The following is a 13130-nucleotide window of genomic DNA, read 5'->3' as shown; positions in this document are numbered from 1 at the left end:
TGAAATCGCCCGATCTCGGAAGCTAAGCAGGGGCCTGGTTAGTACTTGGATGGGAGACCGCCTGGGACTGCCAGGTGCTTTAAGCTGGGCGGCACGGCGGTCGAGTGGTTAGCGCGCAGACTTCACAGCTAGGAGACCAGGGTTCAATTCCACACAATTTTTTACACAATTTACACAATTCCATGTTCTGACTCCAAATTGTCCATAGGTATGAATGTGAGTATGAATGGTTGTTTGTCTATATGTGCCCTGTGATTGGCTGGCGACCAGTCCAAGACAGCTGGGATAGGCTCCAGCACCCCCGCGACCCTCGTGAGGATAAGCGTTAGAAAATGAATGAATGTACTTTTTGAAAATAAAAACACTTTTTTTGTTTCTTTACTTTATTTGCCTTTTATTTAACCTCCAAATGTGTCAGATCATTTTGCCTGACCCTGTAGTAAAGTTTTAAGGAAATCTTTTATTTCCTACTGCCTTTGAATGTTTACCAGCCTTGTGTTATGAAGAACATCCATTTGAGAATGTTTGCATATATTACCTGCTTCATAAAAAGAAGACAAAGAATAGGATTTGAGACAAGCTTTCTAAGACCATCCTCTTGGCGCTCAGGTCAGAGGTCATGGCACTGGGTGTAAAAGATTAATCAAGTCAAGACTCCACTTCTTTAACTATCTCCTAATTCGCACATCCAAATCTCATTTACAGGTTGTAATAGTTATCCAGCTATCCTGTCAGAAGACGTGTGTGACAGGCCGCCACGGGTTGGAGCTCCTGGAGCTTGATAGTGCATTATCATTAGCGGTGGAGCTGAAGATGAATATTTCATTAGAACCTTCCAGGAGCTGGCAGGCACACCAATAGTAATGTGTTCTCCGCACAGATTACTCCCTCTAAAGCCATACAAGAGCTCTTACGATGACGGACACGGCTGCGGCGCAAAGCGTACAGGTAATCCCCCCGGGCTTTTAATGCACTAATATGAAACTGATGGAGACAGTCGGGGGAGGAGAAGCAATCTTAATCGTTCTGCATGTCACAGACAGGGAGGGCGGGTGACTCCTTTTCCATTAAGAACAACAGTATGTACCTGTCAGAAAGTGCTTCCTGACTCAACATGTATTTCTTCTCATATCTCAATCAAATAGCTGTTGTGTTAGCACCCTTCTTACATGTCCTTCATTCTTCTACATCTTTTTTTTTTGACAGTGCTCAATTAACTCACGTCATCGTCTTCACAATACATGGCAGGCACCCGGTAGTAAAACATATGTTCTGCCAAGTTGTTTCAAAGTGGTTCTGGCATTTTAATTTAACATTTATTATCTACAAACCTTACAGCCATCAAATTGTGTGTCTCACTGAACATTATAGTAACATTACTGCAAGCTAATCACTAGTGTAGAGTACTACGTCAACGTATCTGTATCACATATCTACATTTTATGTATCCTAGCTGTACTCGGGGTGGGCGGAGTATAAACCGGAAGTAATTGTGGTTTAATAGGAAATGTGAGGGACGTACATCTGTACATTATTTTAAGTCTGAAATTGACATGGATTGAACGGAAGTTGCTATATTTATTATTATCCCGCTATATGTGGACTGGGTATATATGTATGTCAATTGTCATGGGGGCACGTGAATAAAAAACAATTAGCGCCAAACGCTCAAAATTACGAGTGTGCCTGAACGCCTCAAAGTGCGAGGAGACGGCAGCAGGAAGTAGACAGCGTGGGAAATTTTTTCGTGCATCATATCAACAAATAAGTAAGTTTGAATGATTACTTTTACATTTCATAATCAACAAACACGATCAAAACTAGCAAAATGCTGTCAGTGCTGCACTTGTAAATCACAGCAAACACACTCAAAGTAGGTGATATTTACAAAAGGAACCACTTGTTGCTAATTCAACAATAAGACAATTGAAGTGCCGAAGAAGTGGAGTTTGAGGCGGGGTGTCGAACACGGGAGCGAATTTTATTCTTTTATAGAACATCAACTCACACTCCGTGAGACATACATAACAGCACACGGAATAGCAACAACAACAGAGCCCCCTTCCCTCACGCTCACCCCTCCGGGTGGCAACTTCGCCATCAATAGTTCCGGGGTGAATTATGTACCTGCAACCTAGCACTACACAATGTTATAAAATGTTCTACTTATAAGATACATCAATGTTAAACAAATATATGGACAGATACTGATTTATCATGATTGTTCAACTTTCCCCTTCTATTTGTTATTAAATGAATATGCAGACTTTAACCATAGCCGTCGTGAGTGGGCAAAAAAGTGAAGCTAATTCAAATTAAATCGATTGAAAGGGAAGGATGCCAACATCAGAGTGCAATAAAAGATATGTAGGATGATATCTTATCTGTTTATCAGTGCTCATGCACAAGCATGCACAATATACATTTGTCACCCGGAATTATCCTCAATATTTCAAGTTAATTTAGATAAAAATGTTTGTTTTGTGCTTCATATTTCCCTTTCTTAAATAATTGCTTATTTCTTACATTTTATCTAAGACATTGCCTCAATGCCAACCCTTTTTTTCTCTTTCCTTACCCACAATTTTTAGTGCAGAAATGGTCACATAACCTCTTGTTTTTTTCAATGATTTACAATATTTACCATTCACAGTTAATGATTAAAGAGCCTGTATGGGCATTCATCAAGTGCCATATAGTGTTAGCAATGCCCCTGACCATCAAAATAGACATTTAAGTGCTCAAGATGAGCCTGTTAACCATGGTGCACCAAGGGAACACACAAAATGCGCTTCCATTATTGCTCTCCATTTTGTGTCCATTATGGTGCACCAAGGGGGCAGCTAAGGAGTGCATGTCGGCCGTTTGGAGGTGGCGGCTGTGGCAGACACATGCTGACTGAGCGTCTGCATCGACCCTCAAGCCTCCCATCCTGCATGCATCATTAAGTCCAACATTGCATGTAATGTCGCCTATTATTGGTCGTCTCAAGCGGCTTGACAATGATTGTTGCTGCTGGTTTAGGTGCCTGAGAGCCTATGAGTGATTGTCTTGGTTGTCCTTCATGGTTGCATTGAGGTTCTCCACAACCTCCTACCTGATCTTGAATTTAAACTTGGTGGTCTTTGTTCACCCCTGTATAGTATACATATTGTATTTCATCCTCATGGTAGAAATACCTAGGGAGCAGGTGATGGTGTGTTCAATGCAGTCGGCTATTGGTGGTGGTTGAGAAAACCAAACCTAACCATCAATTGCACATTTACTTGTGACTTTCACCAGAGACATACGCAGCATGGGTGATAGTAAAGGCAATTTGTTGACATCATTTCCTCTGGGGCATATAATCTTTTGACCCCAGTTGGCCGCATTCATGGAATATGGAGTCTAAACCGTCTTATAGTAGTCTAATCTACATGTTAGATCAGGGGTCTCAAACACGCGGCCCGCGGGCCAAATGTGGCCCGCAGGACACTAGTTTGAGGCCCCCGCCTTGATATGAAAGTTTAATGTTAGTGCGGCCCGCACATGTTTGATATGGATGCTGTATGGTATCATGTACCCAGAAAAAATTATTACGTTTGATTAATGTTCATGTTAAAGGTTAAATAACTGTTAATAGTTATCCTCCCTATCCGTGTGGAAGTGGTAAGTTTTTGGCTATTTAAGTTTAAAGCAAATAACTTGAAGGCTACCGTTTAGGTCGCTAGCGCTCTAGTTTGCGAGTTAGCATGTGTCTCAAGACCCTGCAGTTGCGCAATATGTTGTAAATAAAAAAAGTATAAATGTGACTATAGTCGTGTTTTGTCATGTCTACAGGGCTCTAATAATGCTTTGTTAATTTTAATCTGAAAAAAATAATTTGTCTACCCACCACCTATATGTGGTTTCTTAAGTTTTTATTATTTGCCGTTTTATTATTATTATTATTATATTTATTTATTTATTACTGATTGATTGATTTTCTTTATTCTTGATTTGTTTATTTATTTTTCATCTTATTTTGTGTAGAAAAATAAAAAGTAAGATATTTGAGAACAGTGGAATGTTTTATCAGAGCTTTTCTTGTAGAAAATTGGAACCAAAGCAAAGTTTTTTTTTAATTTTTTGTTTTTAATAAATGCGTTTTTTTTTTTTTTTTTTTTGGAAAACCTGATGCGACCCAGTCTCACCCAGACCCGAGCTCCAGTGGCCCCCAAGTAAATTGAGTTTGAGACCCCTGTGTTCGATGTTTTCCATATGAATTGTCTTTTTCCATCCCAGTGCTTGATTTTGACTTTTCCCCAAGTTAACACTTACTGAATCCCACCCCCCCCCACCCCACCCCCCAAAAAAAGCAGTCCAAATTCCCAGGATACTCATGCAACACCAGCCTGTGTTACTTTCTGCATGGCTGATGCTGTGTCTTCAAGAGGATCCTCTGAAGCTCCATAGAGCTGATGCTGAGCTGGAAAAACACAAGGCAGCCAACAAAGGGACCAAGGCGGTACCGGCTCCCTATTTATTTATTTTTTACTTAAAAGCGACGTGGCTCCTACTAATGCTTGGAGGCCTATTTTAGATATTTTATTTTATTTTAGATATGGACTTTTAATGTCTAATGCACACTGCTGGGCTTCGCTGACGACCGAGCGGTAACAATAAGGCCTTGAAACAAACGAGAGGCAAACTTGAAGCTCTCCATACCCGACCATGAGAGATGTGTTGCTTGTGTGAATGAGAACGGTTGCTGCTGATGTAACGTGAGTGAAAGTGCTGCTGTGAGTTTCTATTGGAGAGAACTGGTAGCCGTTTTTGTTTATGGAAAAAAAAGGCAAGTTTCTATGATGTCTAATATCTGTTTTTAACATGACAAGAATCAGCATGTACCACACTGACTTGAATATAAGACGACTAGATATTTTTAAGACTAAAAATGTTGCCGTTTATTTCATCTTAGTGATCCGAATATAAGATGACCACTCCTTTTTCAAGATGAGATATTTTTAAGATGCAGTCAAAATCTATTTTCTATTGACCCGAATATAAGACAGACACTATTTTTCAAGACTAAATATTTTTTAGGAGAACATGCAAACTCCACACAGAGATGGCCGAGGGTGGAATTGAACTCGGGTCTCCTCGCTGTGAGGCCGGCGCGCTAACCACTTGGCAGACAAGATCAATATATACGTATATATATATATATAATTTTATAATTGACCTGAATATAAGACCGCTACTCTTTTTTGAAGACAGTATATTTTTTTAAGACGTTCTGGGGAAATGGTTCGAGCGCAGGCCTCACAGCTAGGAGACCCGAGTCCAATTCCACCCTCGGCCATCTCTGTGTGGAGTTTGCATGTTCTCCCCGTGCATGCGTGGGTTTTCTCCGGGTACTCCGGTTTCCTCCCACATTCCAAAAACATGCTATGTTAATTGGCGACTCCAAATTGTCCATAGGTATGAATGTGAGTGTGAATGGTTGTTTGTCTATATGTGCCCTGTGATTGGCTGGCGAACAGTCCAGGGTGTACCCCGCCTCTCGCCTGGGTTTTCTCTGGTTTCCTCCCACATTCCAAAAACATGCTAGGTATGAATGTGAGATAGGTGAGATAGGATGGGATAGGCTCCAGCACCCCCCCCGACCCTCGTGAAGATTAGCGGTAGAAAATGAATGAATGAATTATTTTCTTATTATTATATTATTATTATTATATTTTATTGGTCCATTTGCAGGAGTCGCAGCTCCTCATTTATAATTAATCCGATCAATACCAAAATTCAAACCTGTACATGAGACGCATGGGCAATGATCATTACTTCATGATGATGTTTTGTGGAATTGTTGTCCAAAAGACAATTTTTTTGTAAAAGTCCACATAGTAAATCTCAACTCTACTGGATGATACAGTACGTTCACCTGACACTTTCTCCTCTAGCGTCCACGCTATGGTTTCCGGCAGCGGCAATAACAATCAGGAGCAGTGATGTGGAGTGACGCGGTGATGTTGTGGTGGTCCACTACCGCAAACATGACGAATGAGAGAAGCAGGAGGTAAAAAAGATGGAGTCAAGTCTGGCCAGGAGGGAGCACTGGATGTCAGCAAACTATCAAGGACGCACAGTAGGAAGCTTGAAAGATTATTAGCCAAGCCTGCCATCACCTTCTCTCTCTTCTCACCCCCCTTCCCCCCTTACGATCCATCCTCTAACCTGAGCGTTAACACTCTGCTCTGGTCTCCGGCAGCTGCTGAATATTTCAATATAGCTTCTGCTTATCTGGCCGCCCTTATGACCTGCCTGGATGAGCGAGGGAGAAGGCCAAGATTCGCATGGCGGGTTGCAGAATGGATACGATACCCGCCGATATCTAGAAGTGAAGAACTTTGCCTGGAGGTGAGCACACTAATACTGCATCTCCATCATGGAGATCAAATTCCATAAGGGACTCTGCAGTCATTTTAAAACATTTTTTTTTCTCCAAACAAGTCAAATACAAATGAGAATAATGACAATATTTAAAATTGGGCCGTAATAATTATGCAGTTTTTTGGCTGACATTGATATGAGTGTGTAAATAAATGCAGTAGAATAGTCTTATTAAATAATTTGACCAGTTATACACAACAGAACATATTTAAACTGACAACCGTCATCTCACAAGAAATTGTATAAAAAGTTATGCATCATATTGTATTCATGCCGCACTACACGCACACAACACCTGCAGCAAAGCAGCACAAAAAAGTACACAACAAGTACAGAAAGTACATAAATAAAATAAATAAATGCATAAAAATCAATGCTTGTGCTGGAACACAGTCCACATACTATGTAGTGTACTGAAAACAAATCTCTATATTTTTATTTTTTTGAAGGGATGAAATCATTCACTAAAAATAATGTATACATACACATAATACGTGTGTGTAATATAAGTATGTATAATATTGTATATTTATGTATGTATATGTTACATTCCCGAGCAAGAGGAGAAGCAAGAATGTAGAAGCGTGGCAGAGATACATCACTTTGAAACTAAATTCCGAAAAAAAAGTCACATTTTATGTAAAACAATATTTTTAGACAGCCAAACATATTTTTTTACAGTGCAAAATAAAAATATATGATATAAAAACTTATATACTGTATCCAAAAAATACAGCATATACCCTATATGGTTTTAAAACATATACAGTATATGCTGTATTTTTTTTTTTAAGATGGGATCACCCTGTTGGAGGTAACATATCAAAAATATAAATTATTAAATAACTTGTATTTAACAAAAATATGAATAAATAACTCAATTTCCTAAATTAAATAAATTAATAAAAAACAAAAGAAAATTATTACATTAAATAAAAACAAAAATATGAATAATAACTAAATTTCCTAAATAAAATTAATTTAAAAAAATTAAAAATAAAATTAATAAAGAAATTATTGCATTAAATAAAAACTAATTAAATAATTAATGAAACCAATTTTAACACAATATCTTGATAAGTAAGCCATCATGTAGGAACTCGAATGCCACTTTTCTATTAATCACAGTGCACTGTTTTGTGCAAAATCCTGATAAATTCTTTTCGGTATAGACTAGAGTTTCCTCAGCTTTTCTTTGTAGTTTTTTTTACTCACCCAAATAAAAGTGTGGGTACTCCCATGTAGTGCCATCATACTGAACAATGAAAAACATGAATCAAAAAACCATGTTTGCACATGAATTGTGTTTTGGTTTGATAATCAATAAAATAATTCAGCGGATTTTATCCAACAAAAATTAACCCACGTCCCATTTTGGGTCCCAAAACGCAGTTTGGGAAAGCCAAGGATAGGTTCATGTCTAATGAGATTGGAAGCTGGAACATTGTGGAGTCATTGTTGTTTGACAATATGTGAAGGGCATCACACAGCTTTTGAATTACTCTTTCTGTTGTCTGTTTCTTGTTATTTTTTTGGAGGAGAAACTCAACAAAGTCTGCAGGATTTCTCTCCAATGTGAATCTTAAAAGAGGTTGTTGGGCCTGCACTAATCAATAATTCATAAAGCCTTTGCTTATTAGGGCTTGGGCCGCCTGCGATGCCTGTTCTTATGCCCGTCTCTGAGCGCGATGTGAAGAAAAACTGCAAAAAAAAAAAGACCAAGTGCCAGCTTTATGTTGATGCCGGGCACCCCGCTTCGCCTTCACTGTCTTCTTCTTCTCCTCCTGCACGCTGCGCTCTTGCCCATTCGTGACTTCTCCGAGTTGTGGAATATGAACACGGCTCTCTCAGCATTCCAATGAGAACACTATAGAGGATTTGGTATGCGAGGACATGTTCTTATTGGAGGGTTTTTCCAAAGCTCAATTGTTGCTTAAACATTTTTTCTTACTCAAGGCATTTATCATTACATTTGCAGAGGTGAGGGACTCCAGTCACATGACTTGAGTTTGAGGACTTGAGACATGCTTGACAACTAAGACTCAACTTGCTTATGACTTGACGCTTATAAAATTCCCCACTGTAACTTCAGAGTGTTAAAGAGCCTTTTTAAGAGCTTGGCAAGCAAAAACATCATTGTAGGGTCAAGGGCGCCATTTGGCGTGTAATTGTCATAAGTCACTATTCATTAGTCTAATGATAATAAAACATTGAGGATATATGTTACATATTTACGTGAGGGTGTCTTCCAAAGCATGTTGACCACAATCATAAAGGGGTTGCTGGAAATATAATTTATCATCATATGGGGGGATTTATTAGCTTGTGTAAGATCACTCTTCTAGTCCTGACCACTGCACACTATGCTGTGTTCCCTCATTTATCACAGGTGATAAATCTAAATTCTCAGTATCCATATTTGTACTCGGAATGGGAGGAGCATAAGCCGGAATTGGGTGTAGTTTGCATAGAAATTTGACAAATTATGCGGGTGTTTATGCTGTACATTATTTTAAGTCTAAAATTGAAAGAGATTGATCAATGGTTGCCATATTTATTGTTTATTATTCAGCTATATGTGTACTGTGTAAGTGATCTTTAAGATGTTTTTAGTATCAACTCCTCAACAACTTTCAGTTATTTCTTAGTTACTTTCCGCTTCTTTGCTTAATATTTTGTTTTATTTTACATTTTTTTCCTCAATGTACCATTCATAGGCCCATTAAAAAATGGCGCGAGAGCCCCTCTTCGGACATGCCTGCTTTATATATTTCACATAGAGGAGTAGTAGTGTGTAGTGTGTAGTAGTGTGTGTATGCTGTGCAAAGGTAGGCTTCCACAGTGGTGCACACACTGCGGCAAACCTCTTGTGAGGATTACACAATTTTCACAATCACTTTTTCTTGTAATGTGTGCAGCGTGGCAATTTGGAACGGATAAAAACTGGAAAAAGTGAGAGTCTTTCCTACAACGATCCAGTATCAATCTGATAACATAGGCTCCACAAGTGACTGCTGTAGCCTCCATGCAGCTTGGATGCAGCAAAAGTTCCTCCTTCAAAGTCTAAAATTGAAACAGATTGATCAATGGTTGCTATATTTATTGTTTATTATTCAGCTCTATGTGTACTGTGTAAGTGATCTTTAAGATGTTTTTAGTATCAACTCCTCAACAACTTTCAGTTATTTCTTAGTTACTTTCCGCTTCTTTGTTTAATATTTTGTTTTATTATTTTTTTTTCCCTCAATGTACCATTCATAGGCCCATTAAAAAATGTGGTTCACAAATGGCGCGAGAGCCCCTCTTCGGACATGCCTGCTTTATATATTTCACATAGAGTAGTATTAACAAATGTGTGTCTATGCTGTGCAAAGGTAGGCTTCCACAGTGGTGCACACACTGTGGCAAACCTCTTGTGAGGATTACACAATTTTCACAAAAGTGCTAAGACATGTCTAAGACATGTCTGCATAATCCCAAATCTTCATATATCCACATATGGATCCCCAGATTTTGCCCACATTTTTGCAAGTAGACAGCACGGACTTGGAAGTACAGTGGCTTGGGACCGCTGCACACACCAACACTGACTGACAGCAGGGTCAGTCACTGTGTGTGACAGGCCAATGGCAGAGTGTGAAGATTGAACAGTGAATACATTACCCAATTATTTTTTTTATAAATAACTTTATTCATAACAGCTACAGAACAGTATGCAAACACAATGAGGATGACAGCTGTACTCATTTCATGCTCGTAATTGTCAAAAATGCATTATCCGTAACGGACTAGTATCTGGTTCCTCCACAATAGGTTCCCAAAATAGCCCGCAATAAGCAAAGTCTGTGAAGTAGCAAACTTTATTTGTTACCAATTCTTATATTTGTTTTAAGGTTGTAAATCCTCTCAAAATATACAGTACTTCATACACTTTGAGAGTGTTTAAACAGGAGAGAAATGTAAGAAAATGTGTGTCTGTCTGAGAAAAGTAAATTTTCTCACATTTATATCCTGTTTAAACACCCTCAAAGTTTATAAGAAATTATCAAGTCACTCACAGTATCCACTCCTGAGTCCTCTCCCCGGCTTGGTTCGGCTGTAGCGTTTTTGTGTCCTTGCTCCTGTTACTGTTACTGTTTTACGCTTCCTTGTTGTCCTCCATGAACCGAAGATTAATTCAAAAGGAAAAAATAGCAGTAGTGCACAAAGGAGATTGATCGACTGTGGTTTATAGCCAATCAGAACGCAGAACACAATAGGTGGGTTCACACTTCGCTGATCAGAACTGTTGTGGCTGGCTACACATACTGAGATGAACTGGACATATCTGGACACATCTTCTAATATGAAAATACACCCACTAGTGGGTACTCCGGTTTCCTCCCACATTCCAAAAACATGCTAGGTTAATTAGCGACTCCAAATTGTCCATAGGTATGAATGGTTTAATTTACAAAAAGTTTAATTTAGGCTGCACGGCGGACTAGTGGTTAGTACGTAGGCCACACAGCTAGGCGACCCGAGTTCGATTCCACCCTCGGCCATCTCTGTGTGGAGTTAGCATGTTCTCCTTGGATTTTCTCCGGGTACTCTGGTTTCCTCCCACATTCCAAAAACATGCTAGGCTGATTGGTGACTCCAAATTGTCCATAGGTATGAATGTGAGTGTGAATGGTTGTTTGTCTATATGTGCCCTGTGATTGGCTGGCGACCAGTCCAGGGTGTACACCGCCTCTTGGCCAAAGACAGCTGGGATAGGCTCCAGCATACTATATAAAATGGATAGATGAAGATGTCTGTATTACGTGTATGTTTACAAGTCTTTTAAAGCATTTTGACCCCAACCCATAGGAGGCGCCACAAACGTCATTTAAAAAGGAGGAGCTAACGGACATTAGGAATCGTCATTAGAAGTGTGGAGTTCATGCTAGACTTAAGTTTAACATTCCTGGCACATCCATAGCACACTTGCATCCCCGACCCACGCTCCCTCTTAAAAATTCTACCCTTTATGTTGTTTTTTTTTCTCCTCCGATGTAATCAGCATGCGCTAAGCGTTTTCAGTCCCAGGATCACATCATCACAACTGGAGGATTTACAGCCAGCTTGTTTAGTGATGTTCCTTACCGTAAAATGCTTTTCATGTTTTTTTGTTTTTTTTAAATGGAGAATGTTTTTTTTTTTCTAAGCAGATGTGCTGGAGTTCTCAGGGGCGGACAACCTTGCTCAAGGGCGCCTCATTAGTAGTTGAGGGCAGGAGATGATTGCTCGGCTCCTGAACTCTTGAGGAGTTCAATCCAGTGACCTCTTGCGTGCAGCCTTGCTTTTGCTAACCTTGAGGCTACAGTCATCCTATGTTGTTTTTTTTTAAATAAGAACCAGGCTCAGCCAAAAACGTAACCATTACGACGTCTCGCATTTCATCCTTTGTAAGGGGCACCCTTCTTCCCCGCCCTTATAACGTCCATAATCCGCCCTGTTGTTTCTCATTTATTATTCTTTATCAATTTTCATCATTAACCCTCACTGCTGTGACTTATTCACATACACACACACACACATATTCCAGCTGATGTTCCAACCCACCGATCGATTCTTCGCTCCGAGTGTATGAGGCGCATCGCTGCTATAATGCATCACAATCATGCATGCTAATGGTTTATTATGGTGACTGAATTGAATGTATTGTTGTTTGCTGCATTAAATGCTCCTGGGTGCCACCATAATAAATGGTGGGCTTTGTCTGCAGCATCAGTATGTACTATAATCTATAATCTACTACTATAATACATTATGCTATACTATAATATATAACACTTAAGCAACATTTGCTCATATAGAAAAATTGTTATTGGATTAAAATGTGCACTGATACGCGGCACGGCGGACTAGTGGTTAGCGTGCAGACCTCACAGGTAGGAGACCAGGGTTCAATTCCACCCTCGGCCATCGCTGTGTGGAGTTTGCATGTTCTGCGGGTTCTGGGTTTTCTCCGGGTACTTCCGGTTTCCTCCCACATTCCAAAAACATGCTAGGTTAATTGGCGACTCCAAATTGTCCATAGGTATGAATGTGAGTGTGAATGGTTGTTTGTCTATATGTGCCCTGTGATTGGCTGGCGACAAGTCCAGGGTGTACCCCGCCTCACGCCCGAAGACAGCTAGGATAGGCTCCAGCACCCCCACGACCCTCGTGAGGAAAAACGTTGAATGAATGAATGAACATTGGGAGTGACCAGGATGGATAGGATCAGGAACAAGTACATCAGAGGGACATTAAATGTTAGAGGCTTTGGCGATTAGAGCTGCCAGGTAGGAAGTGTAGAGGAAGACCAAAGAGGAGATGGATGGATTTATGGATGCAGTGAAGGACATGAGGGTAGTTGGTGTGAGAGAGACTGATGCAGAAGACAGGGTTGGATGGAGGAGCTTGATTTGCCGTGGCGACCCTTGAAGGGAAAAGCCCAAAGAGAAAGAACAACATCATGTCACAATATACAGGTATACAAATGTGAAAATAGTAAACAAAATATGTGGAAAAACATTATACTACTTTTCATTTGTGAATTTTTAAGTAGTGTGATATGATCTCGTTGTACTCGCACTTTCTCTCTCTCTCTCATGCTCGGCTGGAGGGGGACACACATGCACCTAATCAGGCTGCCTTCTACTTAGACCAGTTCCTTACCTTGCACTGCCAGCTCGCTCAGGTTCACAAGC

At 39.9% G+C, this 13130-nt stretch overlaps 1 long non-coding RNA gene across 3 annotated transcripts in view; it reads left to right on the top strand.

Annotated features, from left to right (window-relative positions):
- The first annotated feature begins 1667 nt into the window (after nt 1–1667).
- LOC131105331 (uncharacterized) overlaps nt 1668–13130 on the top strand; it is a 75533-nt gene continuing 64070 nt past the window's right edge. The window contains exons 1-4 of one of the 3 annotated variants that reach the window (XR_009119919.1): nt 1668–1768; nt 5922–6106; nt 6230–6378; nt 11604–12203. This is a non-coding gene — a long non-coding RNA (uncharacterized LOC131105331). Of the gene's footprint in view, nt 1769–5921; nt 6107–6229; nt 6379–8051; nt 10646–11603; nt 12204–13130 lie in introns of those variants that run through there. The other 2 variants (XR_009119918.1, XR_009119917.1) reach the window with 2 other exon arrangements.

Source organism: Doryrhamphus excisus, chromosome 17 (genome assembly GCF_030265055.1).
Source record: "Doryrhamphus excisus isolate RoL2022-K1 chromosome 17, RoL_Dexc_1.0, whole genome shotgun sequence".
Classification (NCBI taxonomy): Eukaryota; Metazoa; Chordata; class Actinopteri; order Syngnathiformes; family Syngnathidae; genus Doryrhamphus; species Doryrhamphus excisus.
Note: the sequence above shows the minus strand (reverse complement) of the source record. Positions and strands in the feature narration are given on the sequence as shown.